The following is a 19,804-nucleotide window of genomic DNA, read 5'->3' on the forward strand; positions in this document are numbered from 1 at the left end:
CAAAAGTGTGAAAGATAAAAAACAAAAGGAGGAAGTGTGAAAAGTGAATGGGCCAAATTGAGGTGCATATGAAGACGTATGCTTTCTTCCAATTCATTAAATCGGGCTAATATGAATCAGGTGAATTGAGTTCTGCTTTTGGAAACTGGGTTAAGAAGGGGTGCACCGTTCCTGGAGGTACTGCAATACCAGGTCAATGCGTGGAGTGGACAGAGCAAGCTCTTTTTCCATCTCCCTGTTCTAAAAATCCATTTAATATATGGTCCCCAGATAGGGGACGTATCAGATATTAAACTGATAAGAACAGATACTACACTTGATCTTAGCCAAAAGGCCGAGAAGCGATAACCAGAATTGGTTTGGGCCTCGAGTGGCACCCTGGCCTATGCCGGACACATCTTAGGGAGAGAGAGCGAGAGGGAGACAAACCCACGCCTACACAAGACATTTTGTCACCCAAGCCAACCCTTGAAAAGGCTGCTTTGCAGAGCCAAAACAAGAAGAATGGTGCGTTTTGCAGCCGCCGCCCACTGCAATGAATCTGAATAACTCCTCCTTTAGGGCGCAAGCAACTCCCCTCCCCCTTGCAGTCTTTCCAATTCACGATACAAAAAGACGGACAGGACAGGTTGCCTGACTTTCCGTCACTGCCACCCTTTGCCATCCTTACCCGTAGAAAGCCCTTTCATCATCCCCAAACCCTAATCTTTTCCCTTTCCTTCCCAGCCCCCAAACCCTGCCCTCTGTACCTTTCTCACCACCCGCTTCCCTTCTCCTGTCATCCCCCTACCACCCGGGAAAAAAAGAGATTGCCCCCTCCTTCCACTAGCCCACCCTCCCACCCAAAGAACAACTTCTTCTGCGCAGCTTGTTTTCTAGGCAGCAGCGCTATTGTGATGTCATCGGGGGGCATTGTGACAAGCCGCCAGTGTTCCGTCTCTTCATGTTGTGCACAGTTCAAACGGAAAATACATCAACAGGCAGACTACAGAAAAGCTTACTATCAAAGGTTAGAGGGGGGCTTTCTCAGAGGGCTTTTTACAGTTTTTCTATTCCCAATTAGCCGTTTAAGTGTACTTATTGAAAGTAGTAATTCTTTCATAGGCCGCCCTTTCTTAGTATTTGACGTTCCTTATATTGCGGTATGAGGCTTCGCAGTAGGTTGCAAACATTCATCACCCATGACTGTCCCCAATTGAGCTCAGAAGCTCAATGTCTATCATGACCTCTCTTTTAGAATGTCCAAGAGCAAGCAAACTATTCCTCCAGGAGAGGGCGCCAACAGACTACTAAAGAGATCATCATTACTCAAAGAAAACCCCAAAAACCAATGCATGATAGGAATAAACAGGTAACTTTCTTTGGAGTGGAAGCGGAGAGATCGCACCAGATGCCAATTCTAGATGTTATCACACCTGTGGTCACTGCAGCAGCAGGTGAATCCACTTTGTCCAAAAGGGATCTATTCCATTCAATTGCAAATGATCTAGATAAGACAGAGAACTGCAGCACGGGGACATAGCCGAGTTGGTCAGGTTGAGTGGTGATGAGTTTGCTATTTGGATGAATAAAGAAAGTCAAAAGTGTGAAAGATAAAAAACAAAAGGAGGAAGTGTGAAAAGTGAATGGGCCAAATTGAGGTGCATATGAAGACGTATGCTTTCTTCCAATTCATTAAATCGGGCTAATATGAATCAGGTGAATTGAGTTCTGCTTTTGGAAACTGGGTTAAGAAGGGGTGCACCGTTCCTGGAGGTACTGCAATACCAGGTCAATGCGTGGAGTGGACAGAGCAAGCTCTTTTTCCATCTCCCTGTTCTAAAAATCCATTTAATATATGGTCCCCAGATAGGGGACGTATCAGATATTAAACTGATAAGAACAGATACTACACTTGATCTTAGCCAAAAGGCCGAGAAGCGATAACCAGAATTGGTTTGGGCCTCGAGTGGCACCCTGGCCTATGCCGGACACATCTTAGGGAGAGAGAGCGAGAGGGAGACAAACCCACGCCTACACAAGACATTTTGTCACCCAAGCCAACCCTTGAAAAGGCTGCTTTGCAGAGCCAAAACAAGAAGAATGGTGCGTTTTGCAGCCGCCGCCCACTGCAATGAATCTGAATAACTCCTCCTTTAGGGCGCAAGCAACTCCCCTCCCCCTTGCAGTCTTTCCAATTCACGATACAAAAAGACGGACAGGACAGGTTGCCTGACTTTCCGTCACTGCCACCCTTTGCCATCCTTACCCGTAGAAAGCCCTTTCATCATCCCCAAACCCTAATCTTTTCCCTTTCCTTCCCAGCCCCCAAACCCTGCCCTCTGTACCTTTCTCACCACCCGCTTCCCTTCTCCTGTCATCCCCCTACCACCCGGGAAAAAAAGAGATTGCCCCCTCCTTCCACTAGCCCACCCTCCCACCCAAAGAACAACTTCTTCTGCGCAGCTTGTTTTCTAGGCAGCAGCGCTATTGTGATGTCATCGGGGGGCATTGTGACAAGCCGCCAGTGTTCCGTCTCTTCATGTTGTGCACAGTTCAAACGGAAAATACATCAACAGGCAGACTACAGAAAAGCTTACTATCAAAGGTTAGAGGGGGGCTTTCTCAGAGGGCTTTTTACAGTTTTTCTATTCCCAATTAGCCGTTTAAGTGTACTTATTGAAAGTAGTAATTCTTTCATAGGCCGCCCTTTCTTAGTATTTGACGTTCCTTATATTGCGGTATGAGGCTTCGCAGTAGGTTGCAAACATTCATCACCCATGACTGTCCCCAATTGAGCTCAGAAGCTCAATGTCTATCATGACCTCTCTTTTAGAATGTCCAAGAGCAAGCAAACTATTCCTCCAGGAGAGGGCGCCAACAGACTACTAAAGAGATCATCATTACTCAAAGAAAACCCCAAAAACCAATGCATGATAGGAATAAACAGGTAACTTTCTTTGGAGTGGAAGCGGAGAGATCGCACCAGATGCCAATTCTAGATGTTATCACACCTGTGGTCACTGCAGCAGCAGGTGAATCCACTTTGTCCAAAAGGGATCTATTCCATTCAATTGCAAATGATCTAGATAAGACAGAGAACTGCAGCACGGGGACATAGCCGAGTTGGTCAGGTTGAGTGGTGATGAGTTTGCTATTTGGATGAATAAAGAAAGTCAAAAGTGTGAAAGATAAAAAACAAAAGGAGGAAGTGTGAAAAGTGAATGGGCCAAATTGAGGTGCATATGAAGACGTATGCTTTCTTCCAATTCATTAAATCGGGCTAATATGAATCAGGTGAATTGAGTTCTGCTTTTGGAAACTGGGTTAAGAAGGGGTGCACCGTTCCTGGAGGTACTGCAATACCAGGTCAATGCGTGGAGTGGACAGAGCAAGCTCTTTTTCCATCTCCCTGTTCTAAAAATCCATTTAATATATGGTCCCCAGATAGGGGACGTATCAGATATTAAACTGATAAGAACAGATACTACACTTGATCTTAGCCAAAAGGCCGAGAAGCGATAACCAGAATTGGTTTGGGCCTCGAGTGGCACCCTGGCCTATGCCGGACACATCTTAGGGAGAGAGAGCGAGAGGGAGACAAACCCACGCCTACACAAGACATTTTGTCACCCAAGCCAACCCTTGAAAAGGCTGCTTTGCAGAGCCAAAACAAGAAGAATGGTGCGTTTTGCAGCCGCCGCCCACTGCAATGAATCTGAATAACTCCTCCTTTAGGGCGCAAGCAACTCCCCTCCCCCTTGCAGTCTTTCCAATTCACGATACAAAAAGACGGACAGGACAGGTTGCCTGACTTTCTGTCACTGCCACCCTTTGCCATCCTTACCCGTAGAAAGCCCTTTCATCATCCCCAAACCCTAATCTTTTCCCTTTCCTTCCCAGCCCCCAAACCCTGCCCTCTGTACCTTTCTCACCACCCGCTTCCCTTCTCCTGTCATCCCCCTACCACCCGGGAAAAAAAGAGATTGCCCCCTCCTTCCACTAGCCCACCCTCCCACCCAAAGAACAACTTCTTCTGCGCAGCTTGTTTTCTAGGCAGCAGCGCTATTGTGATGTCATCGGGGGGCATTGTGACAAGCCGCCAGTGTTCCGTCTCTTCATGTTGTGCACAGTTCAAACGGAAAATACATCAACAGGCAGACTACAGAAAAGCTTACTATCAAAGGTTAGAGGGGGGCTTTCTCAGAGGGCTTTTTACAGTTTTTCTATTCCCAATTAGCCGTTTAAGTGTACTTATTGAAAGTAGTAATTCTTTCATAGGCCGCCCTTTCTTAGTATTTGACGTTCCTTATATTGCGGTATGAGGCTTCGCAGTAGGTTGCAAACATTCATCACCCATGACTGTCCCCAATTGAGCTCAGAAGCTCAATGTCTATCATGACCTCTCTTTTAGAATGTCCAAGAGCAAGCAAACTATTCCTCCAGGAGAGGGCGCCAACAGACTACTAAAGAGATCATCATTACTCAAAGAAAACCCCAAAAACCAATGCATGATAGGAATAAACAGGTAACTTTCTTTGGAGTGGAAGCGGAGAGATCGCACCAGATGCCAATTCTAGATGTTATCACACCTGTGGTCACTGCAGCAGCAGGTGAATCCACTTTGTCCAAAAGGGATCTATTCCATTCAATTGCAAATGATCTAGATAAGACAGAGAACTGCAGCACGGGGACATAGCCGAGTTGGTCAGGTTGAGTGGTGATGAGTTTGCTATTTGGATGAATAAAGAAAGTCAAAAGTGTGAAAGATAAAAAACAAAAGGAGGAAGTGTGAAAAGTGAATGGGCCAAATTGAGGTGCATATGAAGACGTATGCTTTCTTCCAATTCATTAAATCGGGCTAATATGAATCAGGTGAATTGAGTTCTGCTTTTGGAAACTGGGTTAAGAAGGGGTGCACCGTTCCTGGAGGTACTGCAATACCAGGTCAATGCGTGGAGTGGACAGAGCAAGCTCTTTTTCCATCTCCCTGTTCTAAAAATCCATTTAATATATGGTCCCCAGATAGGGGACGTATCAGATATTAAACTGATAAGAACAGATACTACACTTGATCTTAGCCAAAAGGCCGAGAAGCGATAACCAGAATTGGTTTGGGCCTCGAGTGGCACCCTGGCCTATGCCGGACACATCTTAGGGAGAGAGAGCGAGAGGGAGACAAACCCACGCCTACACAAGACATTTTGTCACCCAAGCCAACCCTTGAAAAGGCTGCTTTGCAGAGCCAAAACAAGAAGAATGGTGCGTTTTGCAGCCGCCGCCCACTGCAATGAATCTGAATAACTCCTCCTTTAGGGCGCAAGCAACTCCCCTCCCCCTTGCAGTCTTTCCAATTCACGATACAAAAAGACGGACAGGACAGGTTGCCTGACTTTCCGTCACTGCCACCCTTTGCCATCCTTACCCGTAGAAAGCCCTTTCATCATCCCCAAACCCTAATCTTTTCCCTTTCCTTCCCAGCCCCCAAACCCTGCCCTCTGTACCTTTCTCACCACCCGCTTCCCTTCTCCTGTCATCCCCCTACCACCCGGGAAAAAAAGAGATTGCCCCCTCCTTCCACTAGCCCACCCTCCCACCCAAAGAACAACTTCTTCTGCGCAGCTTGTTTTCTAGGCAGCAGCGCTATTGTGATGTCATCGGGGGGCATTGTGACAAGCCGCCAGTGTTCCGTCTCTTCATGTTGTGCACAGTTCAAACGGAAAATACATCAACAGGCAGACTACAGAAAAGCTTACTATCAAAGGTTAGAGGGGGGCTTTCTCAGAGGGCTTTTTACAGTTTTTCTATTCCCAATTAGCCGTTTAAGTGTACTTATTGAAAGTAGTAATTCTTTCATAGGCCGCCCTTTCTTAGTATTTGACGTTCCTTATATTGCGGTATGAGGCTTCGCAGTAGGTTGCAAACATTCATCACCCATGACTGTCCCCAATTGAGCTCAGAAGCTCAATGTCTATCATGACCTCTCTTTTAGAATGTCCAAGAGCAAGCAAACTATTCCTCCAGGAGAGGGCGCCAACAGACTACTAAAGAGATCATCATTACTCAAAGAAAACCCCAAAAACCAATGCATGATAGGAATAAACAGGTAACTTTCTTTGGAGTGGAAGCGGAGAGATCGCACCAGATGCCAATTCTAGATGTTATCACACCTGTGGTCACTGCAGCAGCAGGTGAATCCACTTTGTCCAAAAGGGATCTATTCCATTCAATTGCAAATGATCTAGATAAGACAGAGAACTGCAGCACGGGGACATAGCCGAGTTGGTCAGGTTGAGTGGTGATGAGTTTGCTATTTGGATGAATAAAGAAAGTCAAAAGTGTGAAAGATAAAAAACAAAAGGAGGAAGTGTGAAAAGTGAATGGGCCAAATTGAGGTGCATATGAAGACGTATGCTTTCTTCCAATTCATTAAATCGGGCTAATATGAATCAGGTGAATTGAGTTCTGCTTTTGGAAACTGGGTTAAGAAGGGGTGCACCGTTCCTGGAGGTACTGCAATACCAGGTCAATGCGTGGAGTGGACAGAGCAAGCTCTTTTTCCATCTCCCTGTTCTAAAAATCCATTTAATATATGGTCCCCAGATAGGGGACGTATCAGATATTAAACTGATAAGAACAGATACTACACTTGATCTTAGCCAAAAGGCCGAGAAGCGATAACCAGAATTGGTTTGGGCCTCGAGTGGCACCCTGGCCTATGCCGGACACATCTTAGGGAGAGAGAGCGAGAGGGAGACAAACCCACGCCTACACAAGACATTTTGTCACCCAAGCCAACCCTTGAAAAGGCTGCTTTGCAGAGCCAAAACAAGAAGAATGGTGCGTTTTGCAGCCGCCGCCCACTGCAATGAATCTGAATAACTCCTCCTTTAGGGCGCAAGCAACTCCCCTCCCCCTTGCAGTCTTTCCAATTCACGATACAAAAAGACGGACAGGACAGGTTGCCTGACTTTCCGTCACTGCCACCCTTTGCCATCCTTACCCGTAGAAAGCCCTTTCATCATCCCCAAACCCTAATCTTTTCCCTTTCCTTCCCAGCCCCCAAACCCTGCCCTCTGTACCTTTCTCACCACCCGCTTCCCTTCTCCTGTCATCCCCCTACCACCCGGGAAAAAAAGAGATTGCCCCCTCCTTCCACTAGCCCACCCTCCCACCCAAAGAACAACTTCTTCTGCGCAGCTTGTTTTCTAGGCAGCAGCGCTATTGTGATGTCATCGGGGGGCATTGTGACAAGCCGCCAGTGTTCCGTCTCTTCATGTTGTGCACAGTTCAAACGGAAAATACATCAACAGGCAGACTACAGAAAAGCTTACTATCAAAGGTTAGAGGGGGGCTTTCTCAGAGGGCTTTTTACAGTTTTTCTATTCCCAATTAGCCGTTTAAGTGTACTTATTGAAAGTAGTAATTCTTTCATAGGCCGCCCTTTCTTAGTATTTGACGTTCCTTATATTGCGGTATGAGGCTTCGCAGTAGGTTGCAAACATTCATCACCCATGACTGTCCCCAATTGAGCTCAGAAGCTCAATGTCTATCATGACCTCTCTTTTAGAATGTCCAAGAGCAAGCAAACTATTCCTCCAGGAGAGGGCGCCAACAGACTACTAAAGAGATCATCATTACTCAAAGAAAACCCCAAAAACCAATGCATGATAGGAATAAACAGGTAACTTTCTTTGGAGTGGAAGCGGAGAGATCGCACCAGATGCCAATTCTAGATGTTATCACACCTGTGGTCACTGCAGCAGCAGGTGAATCCACTTTGTCCAAAAGGGATCTATTCCATTCAATTGCAAATGATCTAGATAAGACAGAGAACTGCAGCACGGGGACATAGCCGAGTTGGTCAGGTTGAGTGGTGATGAGTTTGCTATTTGGATGAATAAAGAAAGTCAAAAGTGTGAAAGATAAAAAACAAAAGGAGGAAGTGTGAAAAGTGAATGGGCCAAATTGAGGTGCATATGAAGACGTATGCTTTCTTCCAATTCATTAAATCGGGCTAATATGAATCAGGTGAATTGAGTTCTGCTTTTGGAAACTGGGTTAAGAAGGGGTGCACCGTTCCTGGAGGTACTGCAATACCAGGTCAATGCGTGGAGTGGACAGAGCAAGCTCTTTTTCCATCTCCCTGTTCTAAAAATCCATTTAATATATGGTCCCCAGATAGGGGACGTATCAGATATTAAACTGATAAGAACAGATACTACACTTGATCTTAGCCAAAAGGCCGAGAAGCGATAACCAGAATTGGTTTGGGCCTCGAGTGGCACCCTGGCCTATGCCGGACACATCTTAGGGAGAGAGAGCGAGAGGGAGACAAACCCACGCCTACACAAGACATTTTGTCACCCAAGCCAACCCTTGAAAAGGCTGCTTTGCAGAGCCAAAACAAGAAGAATGGTGCGTTTTGCAGCCGCCGCCCACTGCAATGAATCTGAATAACTCCTCCTTTAGGGCGCAAGCAACTCCCCTCCCCCTTGCAGTCTTTCCAATTCACGATACAAAAAGACGGACAGGACAGGTTGCCTGACTTTCCGTCACTGCCACCCTTTGCCATCCTTACCCGTAGAAAGCCCTTTCATCATCCCCAAACCCTAATCTTTTCCCTTTCCTTCCCAGCCCCCAAACCCTGCCCTCTGTACCTTTCTCACCACCCGCTTCCCTTCTCCTGTCATCCCCCTACCACCCGGGAAAAAAAGAGATTGCCCCCTCCTTCCACTAGCCCACCCTCCCACCCAAAGAACAACTTCTTCTGCGCAGCTTGTTTTCTAGGCAGCAGCGCTATTGTGATGTCATCGGGGGGCATTGTGACAAGCCGCCAGTGTTCCGTCTCTTCATGTTGTGCACAGTTCAAACGGAAAATACATCAACAGGCAGACTACAGAAAAGCTTACTATCAAAGGTTAGAGGGGGGCTTTCTCAGAGGGCTTTTTACAGTTTTTCTATTCCCAATTAGCCGTTTAAGTGTACTTATTGAAAGTAGTAATTCTTTCATAGGCCGCCCTTTCTTAGTATTTGACGTTCCTTATATTGCGGTATGAGGCTTCGCAGTAGGTTGCAAACATTCATCACCCATGACTGTCCCCAATTGAGCTCAGAAGCTCAATGTCTATCATGACCTCTCTTTTAGAATGTCCAAGAGCAAGCAAACTATTCCTCCAGGAGAGGGCGCCAACAGACTACTAAAGAGATCATCATTACTCAAAGAAAACCCCAAAAACCAATGCATGATAGGAATAAACAGGTAACTTTCTTTGGAGTGGAAGCGGAGAGATCGCACCAGATGCCAATTCTAGATGTTATCACACCTGTGGTCACTGCAGCAGCAGGTGAATCCACTTTGTCCAAAAGGGATCTATTCCATTCAATTGCAAATGATCTAGATAAGACAGAGAACTGCAGCACGGGGACATAGCCGAGTTGGTCAGGTTGAGTGGTGATGAGTTTGCTATTTGGATGAATAAAGAAAGTCAAAAGTGTGAAAGATAAAAAACAAAAGGAGGAAGTGTGAAAAGTGAATGGGCCAAATTGAGGTGCATATGAAGACGTATGCTTTCTTCCAATTCATTAAATCGGGCTAATATGAATCAGGTGAATTGAGTTCTGCTTTTGGAAACTGGGTTAAGAAGGGGTGCACCGTTCCTGGAGGTACTGCAATACCAGGTCAATGCGTGGAGTGGACAGAGCAAGCTCTTTTTCCATCTCCCTGTTCTAAAAATCCATTTAATATATGGTCCCCAGATAGGGGACGTATCAGATATTAAACTGATAAGAACAGATACTACACTTGATCTTAGCCAAAAGGCCGAGAAGCGATAACCAGAATTGGTTTGGGCCTCGAGTGGCACCCTGGCCTATGCCGGACACATCTTAGGGAGAGAGAGCGAGAGGGAGACAAACCCACGCCTACACAAGACATTTTGTCACCCAAGCCAACCCTTGAAAAGGCTGCTTTGCAGAGCCAAAACAAGAAGAATGGTGCGTTTTGCAGCCGCCGCCCACTGCAATGAATCTGAATAACTCCTCCTTTAGGGCGCAAGCAACTCCCCTCCCCCTTGCAGTCTTTCCAATTCACGATACAAAAAGACGGACAGGACAGGTTGCCTGACTTTCCGTCACTGCCACCCTTTGCCATCCTTACCCGTAGAAAGCCCTTTCATCATCCCCAAACCCTAATCTTTTCCCTTTCCTTCCCAGCCCCCAAACCCTGCCCTCTGTACCTTTCTCACCACCCGCTTCCCTTCTCCTGTCATCCCCCTACCACCCGGGAAAAAAAGAGATTGCCCCCTCCTTCCACTAGCCCACCCTCCCACCCAAAGAACAACTTCTTCTGCGCAGCTTGTTTTCTAGGCAGCAGCGCTATTGTGATGTCATCGGGGGGCATTGTGACAAGCCGCCAGTGTTCCGTCTCTTCATGTTGTGCACAGTTCAAACGGAAAATACATCAACAGGCAGACTACAGAAAAGCTTACTATCAAAGGTTAGAGGGGGGCTTTCTCAGAGGGCTTTTTACAGTTTTTCTATTCCCAATTAGCCGTTTAAGTGTACTTATTGAAAGTAGTAATTCTTTCATAGGCCGCCCTTTCTTAGTATTTGACGTTCCTTATATTGCGGTATGAGGCTTCGCAGTAGGTTGCAAACATTCATCACCCATGACTGTCCCCAATTGAGCTCAGAAGCTCAATGTCTATCATGACCTCTCTTTTAGAATGTCCAAGAGCAAGCAAACTATTCCTCCAGGAGAGGGCGCCAACAGACTACTAAAGAGATCATCATTACTCAAAGAAAACCCCAAAAACCAATGCATGATAGGAATAAACAGGTAACTTTCTTTGGAGTGGAAGCGGAGAGATCGCACCAGATGCCAATTCTAGATGTTATCACACCTGTGGTCACTGCAGCAGCAGGTGAATCCACTTTGTCCAAAAGGGATCTATTCCATTCAATTGCAAATGATCTAGATAAGACAGAGAACTGCAGCACGGGGACATAGCCGAGTTGGTCAGGTTGAGTGGTGATGAGTTTGCTATTTGGATGAATAAAGAAAGTCAAAAGTGTGAAAGATAAAAAACAAAAGGAGGAAGTGTGAAAAGTGAATGGGCCAAATTGAGGTGCATATGAAGACGTATGCTTTCTTCCAATTCATTAAATCGGGCTAATATGAATCAGGTGAATTGAGTTCTGCTTTTGGAAACTGGGTTAAGAAGGGGTGCACCGTTCCTGGAGGTACTGCAATACCAGGTCAATGCGTGGAGTGGACAGAGCAAGCTCTTTTTCCATCTCCCTGTTCTAAAAATCCATTTAATATATGGTCCCCAGATAGGGGACGTATCAGATATTAAACTGATAAGAACAGATACTACACTTGATCTTAGCCAAAAGGCCGAGAAGCGATAACCAGAATTGGTTTGGGCCTCGAGTGGCACCCTGGCCTATGCCGGACACATCTTAGGGAGAGAGAGCGAGAGGGAGACAAACCCACGCCTACACAAGACATTTTGTCACCCAAGCCAACCCTTGAAAAGGCTGCTTTGCAGAGCCAAAACAAGAAGAATGGTGCGTTTTGCAGCCGCCGCCCACTGCAATGAATCTGAATAACTCCTCCTTTAGGGCGCAAGCAACTCCCCTCCCCCTTGCAGTCTTTCCAATTCACGATACAAAAAGACGGACAGGACAGGTTGCCTGACTTTCCGTCACTGCCACCCTTTGCCATCCTTACCCGTAGAAAGCCCTTTCATCATCCCCAAACCCTAATCTTTTCCCTTTCCTTCCCAGCCCCCAAACCCTGCCCTCTGTACCTTTCTCACCACCCGCTTCCCTTCTCCTGTCATCCCCCTACCACCCGGGAAAAAAAGAGATTGCCCCCTCCTTCCACTAGCCCACCCTCCCACCCAAAGAACAACTTCTTCTGCGCAGCTTGTTTTCTAGGCAGCAGCGCTATTGTGATGTCATCGGGGGGCATTGTGACAAGCCGCCAGTGTTCCGTCTCTTCATGTTGTGCACAGTTCAAACGGAAAATACATCAACAGGCAGACTACAGAAAAGCTTACTATCAAAGGTTAGAGGGGGGCTTTCTCAGAGGGCTTTTTACAGTTTTTCTATTCCCAATTAGCCGTTTAAGTGTACTTATTGAAAGTAGTAATTCTTTCATAGGCCGCCCTTTCTTAGTATTTGACGTTCCTTATATTGCGGTATGAGGCTTCGCAGTAGGTTGCAAACATTCATCACCCATGACTGTCCCCAATTGAGCTCAGAAGCTCAATGTCTATCATGACCTCTCTTTTAGAATGTCCAAGAGCAAGCAAACTATTCCTCCAGGAGAGGGCGCCAACAGACTACTAAAGAGATCATCATTACTCAAAGAAAACCCCAAAAACCAATGCATGATAGGAATAAACAGGTAACTTTCTTTGGAGTGGAAGCGGAGAGATCGCACCAGATGCCAATTCTAGATGTTATCACACCTGTGGTCACTGCAGCAGCAGGTGAATCCACTTTGTCCAAAAGGGATCTATTCCATTCAATTGCAAATGATCTAGATAAGACAGAGAACTGCAGCACGGGGACATAGCCGAGTTGGTCAGGTTGAGTGGTGATGAGTTTGCTATTTGGATGAATAAAGAAAGTCAAAAGTGTGAAAGATAAAAAACAAAAGGAGGAAGTGTGAAAAGTGAATGGGCCAAATTGAGGTGCATATGAAGACGTATGCTTTCTTCCAATTCATTAAATCGGGCTAATATGAATCAGGTGAATTGAGTTCTGCTTTTGGAAACTGGGTTAAGAAGGGGTGCACCGTTCCTGGAGGTACTGCAATACCAGGTCAATGCGTGGAGTGGACAGAGCAAGCTCTTTTTCCATCTCCCTGTTCTAAAAATCCATTTAATATATGGTCCCCAGATAGGGGACGTATCAGATATTAAACTGATAAGAACAGATACTACACTTGATCTTAGCCAAAAGGCCGAGAAGCGATAACCAGAATTGGTTTGGGCCTCGAGTGGCACCCTGGCCTATGCCGGACACATCTTAGGGAGAGAGAGCGAGAGGGAGACAAACCCACGCCTACACAAGACATTTTGTCACCCAAGCCAACCCTTGAAAAGGCTGCTTTGCAGAGCCAAAACAAGAAGAATGGTGCGTTTTGCAGCCGCCGCCCACTGCAATGAATCTGAATAACTCCTCCTTTAGGGCGCAAGCAACTCCCCTCCCCCTTGCAGTCTTTCCAATTCACGATACAAAAAGACGGACAGGACAGGTTGCCTGACTTTCCGTCACTGCCACCCTTTGCCATCCTTACCCGTAGAAAGCCCTTTCATCATCCCCAAACCCTAATCTTTTCCCTTTCCTTCCCAGCCCCCAAACCCTGCCCTCTGTACCTTTCTCACCACCCGCTTCCCTTCTCCTGTCATCCCCCTACCACCCGGGAAAAAAAGAGATTGCCCCCTCCTTCCACTAGCCCACCCTCCCACCCAAAGAACAACTTCTTCTGCGCAGCTTGTTTTCTAGGCAGCAGCGCTATTGTGATGTCATCGGGGGGCATTGTGACAAGCCGCCAGTGTTCCGTCTCTTCATGTTGTGCACAGTTCAAACGGAAAATACATCAACAGGCAGACTACAGAAAAGCTTACTATCAAAGGTTAGAGGGGGGCTTTCTCAGAGGGCTTTTTACAGTTTTTCTATTCCCAATTAGCCGTTTAAGTGTACTTATTGAAAGTAGTAATTCTTTCATAGGCCGCCCTTTCTTAGTATTTGACGTTCCTTATATTGCGGTATGAGGCTTCGCAGTAGGTTGCAAACATTCATCACCCATGACTGTCCCCAATTGAGCTCAGAAGCTCAATGTCTATCATGACCTCTCTTTTAGAATGTCCAAGAGCAAGCAAACTATTCCTCCAGGAGAGGGCGCCAACAGACTACTAAAGAGATCATCATTACTCAAAGAAAACCCCAAAAACCAATGCATGATAGGAATAAACAGGTAACTTTCTTTGGAGTGGAAGCGGAGAGATCGCACCAGATGCCAATTCTAGATGTTATCACACCTGTGGTCACTGCAGCAGCAGGTGAATCCACTTTGTCCAAAAGGGATCTATTCCATTCAATTGCAAATGATCTAGATAAGACAGAGAACTGCAGCACGGGGACATAGCCGAGTTGGTCAGGTTGAGTGGTGATGAGTTTGCTATTTGGATGAATAAAGAAAGTCAAAAGTGTGAAAGATAAAAAACAAAAGGAGGAAGTGTGAAAAGTGAATGGGCCAAATTGAGGTGCATATGAAGACGTATGCTTTCTTCCAATTCATTAAATCGGGCTAATATGAATCAGGTGAATTGAGTTCTGCTTTTGGAAACTGGGTTAAGAAGGGGTGCACCGTTCCTGGAGGTACTGCAATACCAGGTCAATGCGTGGAGTGGACAGAGCAAGCTCTTTTTCCATCTCCCTGTTCTAAAAATCCATTTAATATATGGTCCCCAGATAGGGGACGTATCAGATATTAAACTGATAAGAACAGATACTACACTTGATCTTAGCCAAAAGGCCGAGAAGCGATAACCAGAATTGGTTTGGGCCTCGAGTGGCACCCTGGCCTATGCCGGACACATCTTAGGGAGAGAGAGCGAGAGGGAGACAAACCCACGCCTACACAAGACATTTTGTCACCCAAGCCAACCCTTGAAAAGGCTGCTTTGCAGAGCCAAAACAAGAAGAATGGTGCGTTTTGCAGCCGCCGCCCACTGCAATGAATCTGAATAACTCCTCCTTTAGGGCGCAAGCAACTCCCCTCCCCCTTGCAGTCTTTCCAATTCACGATACAAAAAGACGGACAGGACAGGTTGCCTGACTTTCCGTCACTGCCACCCTTTGCCATCCTTACCCGTAGAAAGCCCTTTCATCATCCCCAAACCCTAATCTTTTCCCTTTCCTTCCCAGCCCCCAAACCCTGCCCTCTGTACCTTTCTCACCACCCGCTTCCCTTCTCCTGTCATCCCCCTACCACCCGGGAAAAAAAGAGATTGCCCCCTCCTTCCACTAGCCCACCCTCCCACCCAAAGAACAACTTCTTCTGCGCAGCTTGTTTTCTAGGCAGCAGCGCTATTGTGATGTCATCGGGGGGCATTGTGACAAGCCGCCAGTGTTCCGTCTCTTCATGTTGTGCACAGTTCAAACGGAAAATACATCAACAGGCAGACTACAGAAAAGCTTACTATCAAAGGTTAGAGGGGGGCTTTCTCAGAGGGCTTTTTACAGTTTTTCTATTCCCAATTAGCCGTTTAAGTGTACTTATTGAAAGTAGTAATTCTTTCATAGGCCGCCCTTTCTTAGTATTTGACGTTCCTTATATTGCGGTATGAGGCTTCGCAGTAGGTTGCAAACATTCATCACCCATGACTGTCCCCAATTGAGCTCAGAAGCTCAATGTCTATCATGACCTCTCTTTTAGAATGTCCAAGAGCAAGCAAACTATTCCTCCAGGAGAGGGCGCCAACAGACTACTAAAGAGATCATCATTACTCAAAGAAAACCCCAAAAACCAATGCATGATAGGAATAAACAGGTAACTTTCTTTGGAGTGGAAGCGGAGAGATCGCACCAGATGCCAATTCTAGATGTTATCACACCTGTGGTCACTGCAGCAGCAGGTGAATCCACTTTGTCCAAAAGGGATCTATTCCATTCAATTGCAAATGATCTAGATAAGACAGAGAACTGCAGCACGGGGACATAGCCGAGTTGGTCAGGTTGAGTGGTGATGAGTTTGCTATTTGGATGAATAAAGAAAGTCAAAAGTGTGAAAGATAAAAAACAAAAGGAGGAAGTGTGAAAAGTGAATGGGCCAAATTGAGGTGCATATGAAGACGTATGCTTTCTTCCAATTCATTAAATCGGGCTAATATGAATCAGGTGAATTGAGTTCTGCTTTTGGAAACTGGGTTAAGAAGGGGTGCACCGTTCCTGGAGGTACTGCAATACCAGGTCAATGCGTGGAGTGGACAGAGCAAGCTCTTTTTCCATCTCCCTGTTCTAAAAATCCATTTAATATATGGTCCCCAGATAGGGGACGTATCAGATATTAAACTGATAAGAACAGATACTACACTTGATCTTAGCCAAAAGGCCGAGAAGCGATAACCAGAATTGGTTTGGGCCTCGAGTGGCACCCTGGCCTATGCCGGACACATCTTAGGGAGAGAGAGCGAGAGGGAGACAAACCCACGCCTACACAAGACATTTTGTCACCCAAGCCAACCCTTGAAAAGGCTGCTTTGCAGAGCCAAAACAAGAAGAATGGTGCGTTTTGCAGCCGCCGCCCACTGCAATGAATTTGAATAACTCCTCCTTTAGGGCGCAAGCAACTCCCCTCCCCCTTGCAGTCTTTCCAATTCACGATACAAAAAGACGGACAGGACAGGTTGCCTGACTTTCCGTCACTGCCACCCTTTGCCATCCTTACCCGTAGAAAGCCCTTTCATCATCCCCAAACCCTAATCTTTTCCCTTTCCTTCCCAGCCCCCAAACCCTGCCCTCTGTACCTTTCTCACCACCCGCTTCCCTTCTCCTGTCATCCCCCTACCACCCGGGAAAAAAAGAGATTGCCCCCTCCTTCCACTAGCCCACCCTCCCACCCAAAGAACAACTTCTTCTGCGCAGCTTGTTTTCTAGGCAGCAGCGCTATTGTGATGTCATCGGGGGGCATTGTGACAAGCCGCCAGTGTTCCGTCTCTTCATGTTGTGCACAGTTCAAACGGAAAATACATCAACAGGCAGACTACAGAAAAGCTTACTATCAAAGGTTAGAGGGGGGCTTTCTCAGAGGGCTTTTTACAGTTTTTCTATTCCCAATTAGCCGTTTAAGTGTACTTATTGAAAGTAGTAATTCTTTCATAGGCCGCCCTTTCTTAGTATTTGACGTTCCTTATATTGCGGTATGAGGCTTCGCAGTAGGTTGCAAACATTCATCACCCATGACTGTCCCCAATTGAGCTCAGAAGCTCAATGTCTATCATGACCTCTCTTTTAGAATGTCCAAGAGCAAGCAAACTATTCCTCCAGGAGAGGGCGCCAACAGACTACTAAAGAGATCATCATTACTCAAAGAAAACCCCAAAAACCAATGCATGATAGGAATAAACAGGTAACTTTCTTTGGAGTGGAAGCGGAGAGATCGCACCAGATGCCAATTCTAGATGTTATCACACCTGTGGTCACTGCAGCAGCAGGTGAATCCACTTTGTCCAAAAGGGATCTATTCCATTCAATTGCAAATGATCTAGATAAGACAGAGAACTGCAGCACGGGGACATAGCCGAGTTGGTCAGGTTGAGTGGTGATGAGTTTGCTATTTGGATGAATAAAGAAAGTCAAAAGTGTGAAAGATAAAAAACAAAAGGAGGAAGTGTGAAAAGTGAATGGGCCAAATTGAGGTGCATATGAAGACGTATGCTTTCTTCCAATTCATTAAATCGGGCTAATATGAATCAGGTGAATTGAGTTCTGCTTTTGGAAACTGGGTTAAGAAGGGGTGCACCGTTCCTGGAGGTACTGCAATACCAGGTCAATGCGTGGAGTGGACAGAGCAAGCTCTTTTTCCATCTCCCTGTTCTAAAAATCCATTTAATATATGGTCCCCAGATAGGGGACGTATCAGATATTAAACTGATAAGAACAGATACTACACTTGATCTTAGCCAAAAGGCCGAGAAGCGATAACCAGAATTGGTTTGGGCCTCGAGTGGCACCCTGGCCTATGCCGGACACATCTTAGGGAGAGAGAGCGAGAGGGAGACAAACCCACGCCTACACAAGACATTTTGTCACCCAAGCCAACCCTTGAAAAGGCTGCTTTGCAGAGCCAAAACAAGAAGAATGGTGCGTTTTGCAGCCGCCGCCCACTGCAATGAATCTGAATAACTCCTCCTTTAGGGCGCAAGCAACTCCCCTCCCCCTTGCAGTCTTTCCAATTCACGATACAAAAAGACGGACAGGACAGGTTGCCTGACTTTCCGTCACTGCCACCCTTTGCCATCCTTACCCGTAGAAAGCCCTTTCATCATCCCCAAACCCTAATCTTTTCCCTTTCCTTCCCAGCCCCCAAACCCTGCCCTCTGTACCTTTCTCACCACCCGCTTCCCTTCTCCTGTCATCCCCCTACCACCCGGGAAAAAAAGAGATTGCCCCCTCCTTCCACTAGCCCACCCTCCCACCCAAAGAACAACTTCTTCTGCGCAGCTTGTTTTCTAGGCAGCAGCGCTATTGTGATGTCATCGGGGGGCATTGTGACAAGCCGCCAGTGTTCCGTCTCTTCATGTTGTGCACAGTTCAAACGGAAAATACATCAACAGGCAGACTACAGAAAAGCTTACTATCAAAGGTTAGAGGGGGGCTTTCTCAGAGGGCTTTTTACAGTTTTTCTATTCCCAATTAGCCGTTTAAGTGTACTTATTGAAAGTAGTAATTCTTTCATAGGCCGCCCTTTCTTAGTATTTGACGTTCCTTATATTGCGGTATGAGGCTTCGCAGTAGGTTGCAAACATTCATCACCCATGACTGTCCCCAATTGAGCTCAGAAGCTCAATGTCTATCATGACCTCTCTTTTAGAATGTCCAAGAGCAAGCAAACTATTCCTCCAGGAGAGGGCGCCAACAGACTACTAAAGAGATCATCATTACTCAAAGAAAACCCCAAAAACCAATGCATGATAGGAATAAACAGGTAACTTTCTTTGGAGTGGAAGCGGAGAGATCGCACCAGATGCCAATTCTAGATGTTATCACACCTGTGGTCACTGCAGCAGCAGGTGAATCCACTTTGTCCAAAAGGGATCTATTCCATTCAATTGCAAATGATCTAGATAAGACAGAGAACTGCAGCACGGGGACATAGCCGAGTTGGTCAGGTTGAGTGGTGATGAGTTTGCTATTTGGATGAATAAAGAAAGTCAAAAGTGTGAAAGATAAAAAACAAAAGGAGGAAGTGTGAAAAGTGAATGGGCCAAATTGAGGTGCATATGAAGACGTATGCTTTCTTCCAATTCATTAAATCGGGCTAATATGAATCAGGTGAATTGAGTTCTGCTTTTGGAAACTGGGTTAAGAAGGGGTGCACCGTTCCTGGAGGTACTGCAATACCAGGTCAATGCGTGGAGTGGACAGAGCAAGCTCTTTTTCCATCTCCCTGTTCTAAAAATCCATTTAATATATGGTCCCCAGATAGGGGACGTATCAGATATTAAACTGATAAGAACAGATTTTTTGATTTAACAGCATCTTTATTATCATGCACTACTCACAAAAAGGTAACAAACCGTGTACAGTGCCGCAGCCCCGTACACACAGAAATATACAATCCTTCTTACATAGCCATAGCGTACGACGCACTAAACTATACATCACGCTCCTATGCTTATCCATAACACTTAAGCTGAAAGAAAAAGTTAGACAATAAATAACGACGAACCGGCGATTGCGGGATGGGGGTAGGGGAAAAGGGGGATAGGGTGGGGAAATCACAGGCCCGAAGCTTTATTGAAAGACGCACATAACGGGAAAAGGAGGGAGGGGGCATGGAAGAGGTCTAAACCTCCTCCTCGGCGCTGTCGTCCGGACTGTCCATGATGGAATAGTCTCTGAGCAGGCTGTGGATCAGCCTGCGGCAATCCTGGATAGACATCCTCTCCCTCTTCAAGATGAGCCGGTTCCTGGCGACCCAAATAGCGTCCTTAAAGCAGTTCATAAGGCGCCAAGCCTCCTGGATGGCTCCAACGGTGTGAGTCCCAGGGAAGAGTCCATAAAGTACGGAATGGTACGA

The 19,804-nt window shown here is 46.3% G+C and overlaps 12 non-coding genes and 1 pseudogene across 12 annotated transcripts; all 13 read right to left on the minus strand.

Annotated features, from left to right (window-relative positions):
* Window positions 1-155: 155 nt before the first annotated feature.
* LOC142288047 (U2 spliceosomal RNA) lies at window positions 156-346 on the minus strand. The gene has a single exon (XR_012748913.1). It is a non-coding gene; the product is annotated as a U2 spliceosomal RNA (small nuclear RNA).
* Window positions 347-1,733: 1,387 nt separating this feature from the next.
* LOC142288066 (U2 spliceosomal RNA) lies at window positions 1,734-1,924 on the minus strand. The gene has a single exon (XR_012748929.1). It is a non-coding gene; the product is annotated as a U2 spliceosomal RNA (small nuclear RNA).
* Window positions 1,925-3,311: 1,387 nt separating this feature from the next.
* LOC142288078 (U2 spliceosomal RNA) lies at window positions 3,312-3,502 on the minus strand. Its single transcript, XR_012748940.1, has one exon. It is a non-coding gene; the product is annotated as a U2 spliceosomal RNA (small nuclear RNA).
* A 1,387-nt stretch (window positions 3,503-4,889) lies between these two features.
* On the minus strand, window positions 4,890-5,080 carry LOC142288090 (U2 spliceosomal RNA). The gene has a single exon (XR_012748952.1). It is a non-coding gene; the product is annotated as a U2 spliceosomal RNA (small nuclear RNA).
* A 1,387-nt stretch (window positions 5,081-6,467) lies between these two features.
* LOC142288102 (U2 spliceosomal RNA) lies at window positions 6,468-6,658 on the minus strand. Its single transcript, XR_012748963.1, has one exon. It is a non-coding gene; the product is annotated as a U2 spliceosomal RNA (small nuclear RNA).
* Window positions 6,659-8,045: 1,387 nt separating this feature from the next.
* Window positions 8,046-8,236, minus strand: LOC142288053 (U2 spliceosomal RNA). Its single transcript, XR_012748918.1, has one exon. It is a non-coding gene; the product is annotated as a U2 spliceosomal RNA (small nuclear RNA).
* A 1,387-nt stretch (window positions 8,237-9,623) lies between these two features.
* Window positions 9,624-9,814, minus strand: LOC142288057 (U2 spliceosomal RNA). Its single transcript, XR_012748920.1, has one exon. It is a non-coding gene; the product is annotated as a U2 spliceosomal RNA (small nuclear RNA).
* Window positions 9,815-11,201: 1,387 nt separating this feature from the next.
* LOC142288058 (U2 spliceosomal RNA) lies at window positions 11,202-11,392 on the minus strand. The gene has a single exon (XR_012748921.1). It is a non-coding gene; the product is annotated as a U2 spliceosomal RNA (small nuclear RNA).
* Window positions 11,393-12,779: 1,387 nt separating this feature from the next.
* On the minus strand, window positions 12,780-12,970 carry LOC142288059 (U2 spliceosomal RNA). Its single transcript, XR_012748922.1, has one exon. It is a non-coding gene; the product is annotated as a U2 spliceosomal RNA (small nuclear RNA).
* Window positions 12,971-14,357: 1,387 nt separating this feature from the next.
* Window positions 14,358-14,548, minus strand: LOC142288060 (U2 spliceosomal RNA). Its single transcript, XR_012748923.1, has one exon. It is a non-coding gene; the product is annotated as a U2 spliceosomal RNA (small nuclear RNA).
* A 1,387-nt stretch (window positions 14,549-15,935) lies between these two features.
* On the minus strand, window positions 15,936-16,126 carry LOC142288061 (U2 spliceosomal RNA). Its single transcript, XR_012748924.1, has one exon. It is a non-coding gene; the product is annotated as a U2 spliceosomal RNA (small nuclear RNA).
* A 1,387-nt stretch (window positions 16,127-17,513) lies between these two features.
* LOC142288062 (U2 spliceosomal RNA) lies at window positions 17,514-17,704 on the minus strand. The gene has a single exon (XR_012748925.1). It is a non-coding gene; the product is annotated as a U2 spliceosomal RNA (small nuclear RNA).
* A 1,387-nt stretch (window positions 17,705-19,091) lies between these two features.
* On the minus strand, window positions 19,092-19,296 carry LOC142288049 (U2 spliceosomal RNA; annotated as a pseudogene).
* Window positions 19,297-19,804: the final 508 nt, after the last annotated feature.

The sequence above is a fragment of the Anomaloglossus baeobatrachus genome, unplaced genomic scaffold, assembly GCF_048569485.1.
Source record: "Anomaloglossus baeobatrachus isolate aAnoBae1 unplaced genomic scaffold, aAnoBae1.hap1 Scaffold_777, whole genome shotgun sequence".
Taxonomy (NCBI): Eukaryota; Metazoa; Chordata; class Amphibia; order Anura; family Aromobatidae; genus Anomaloglossus; species Anomaloglossus baeobatrachus.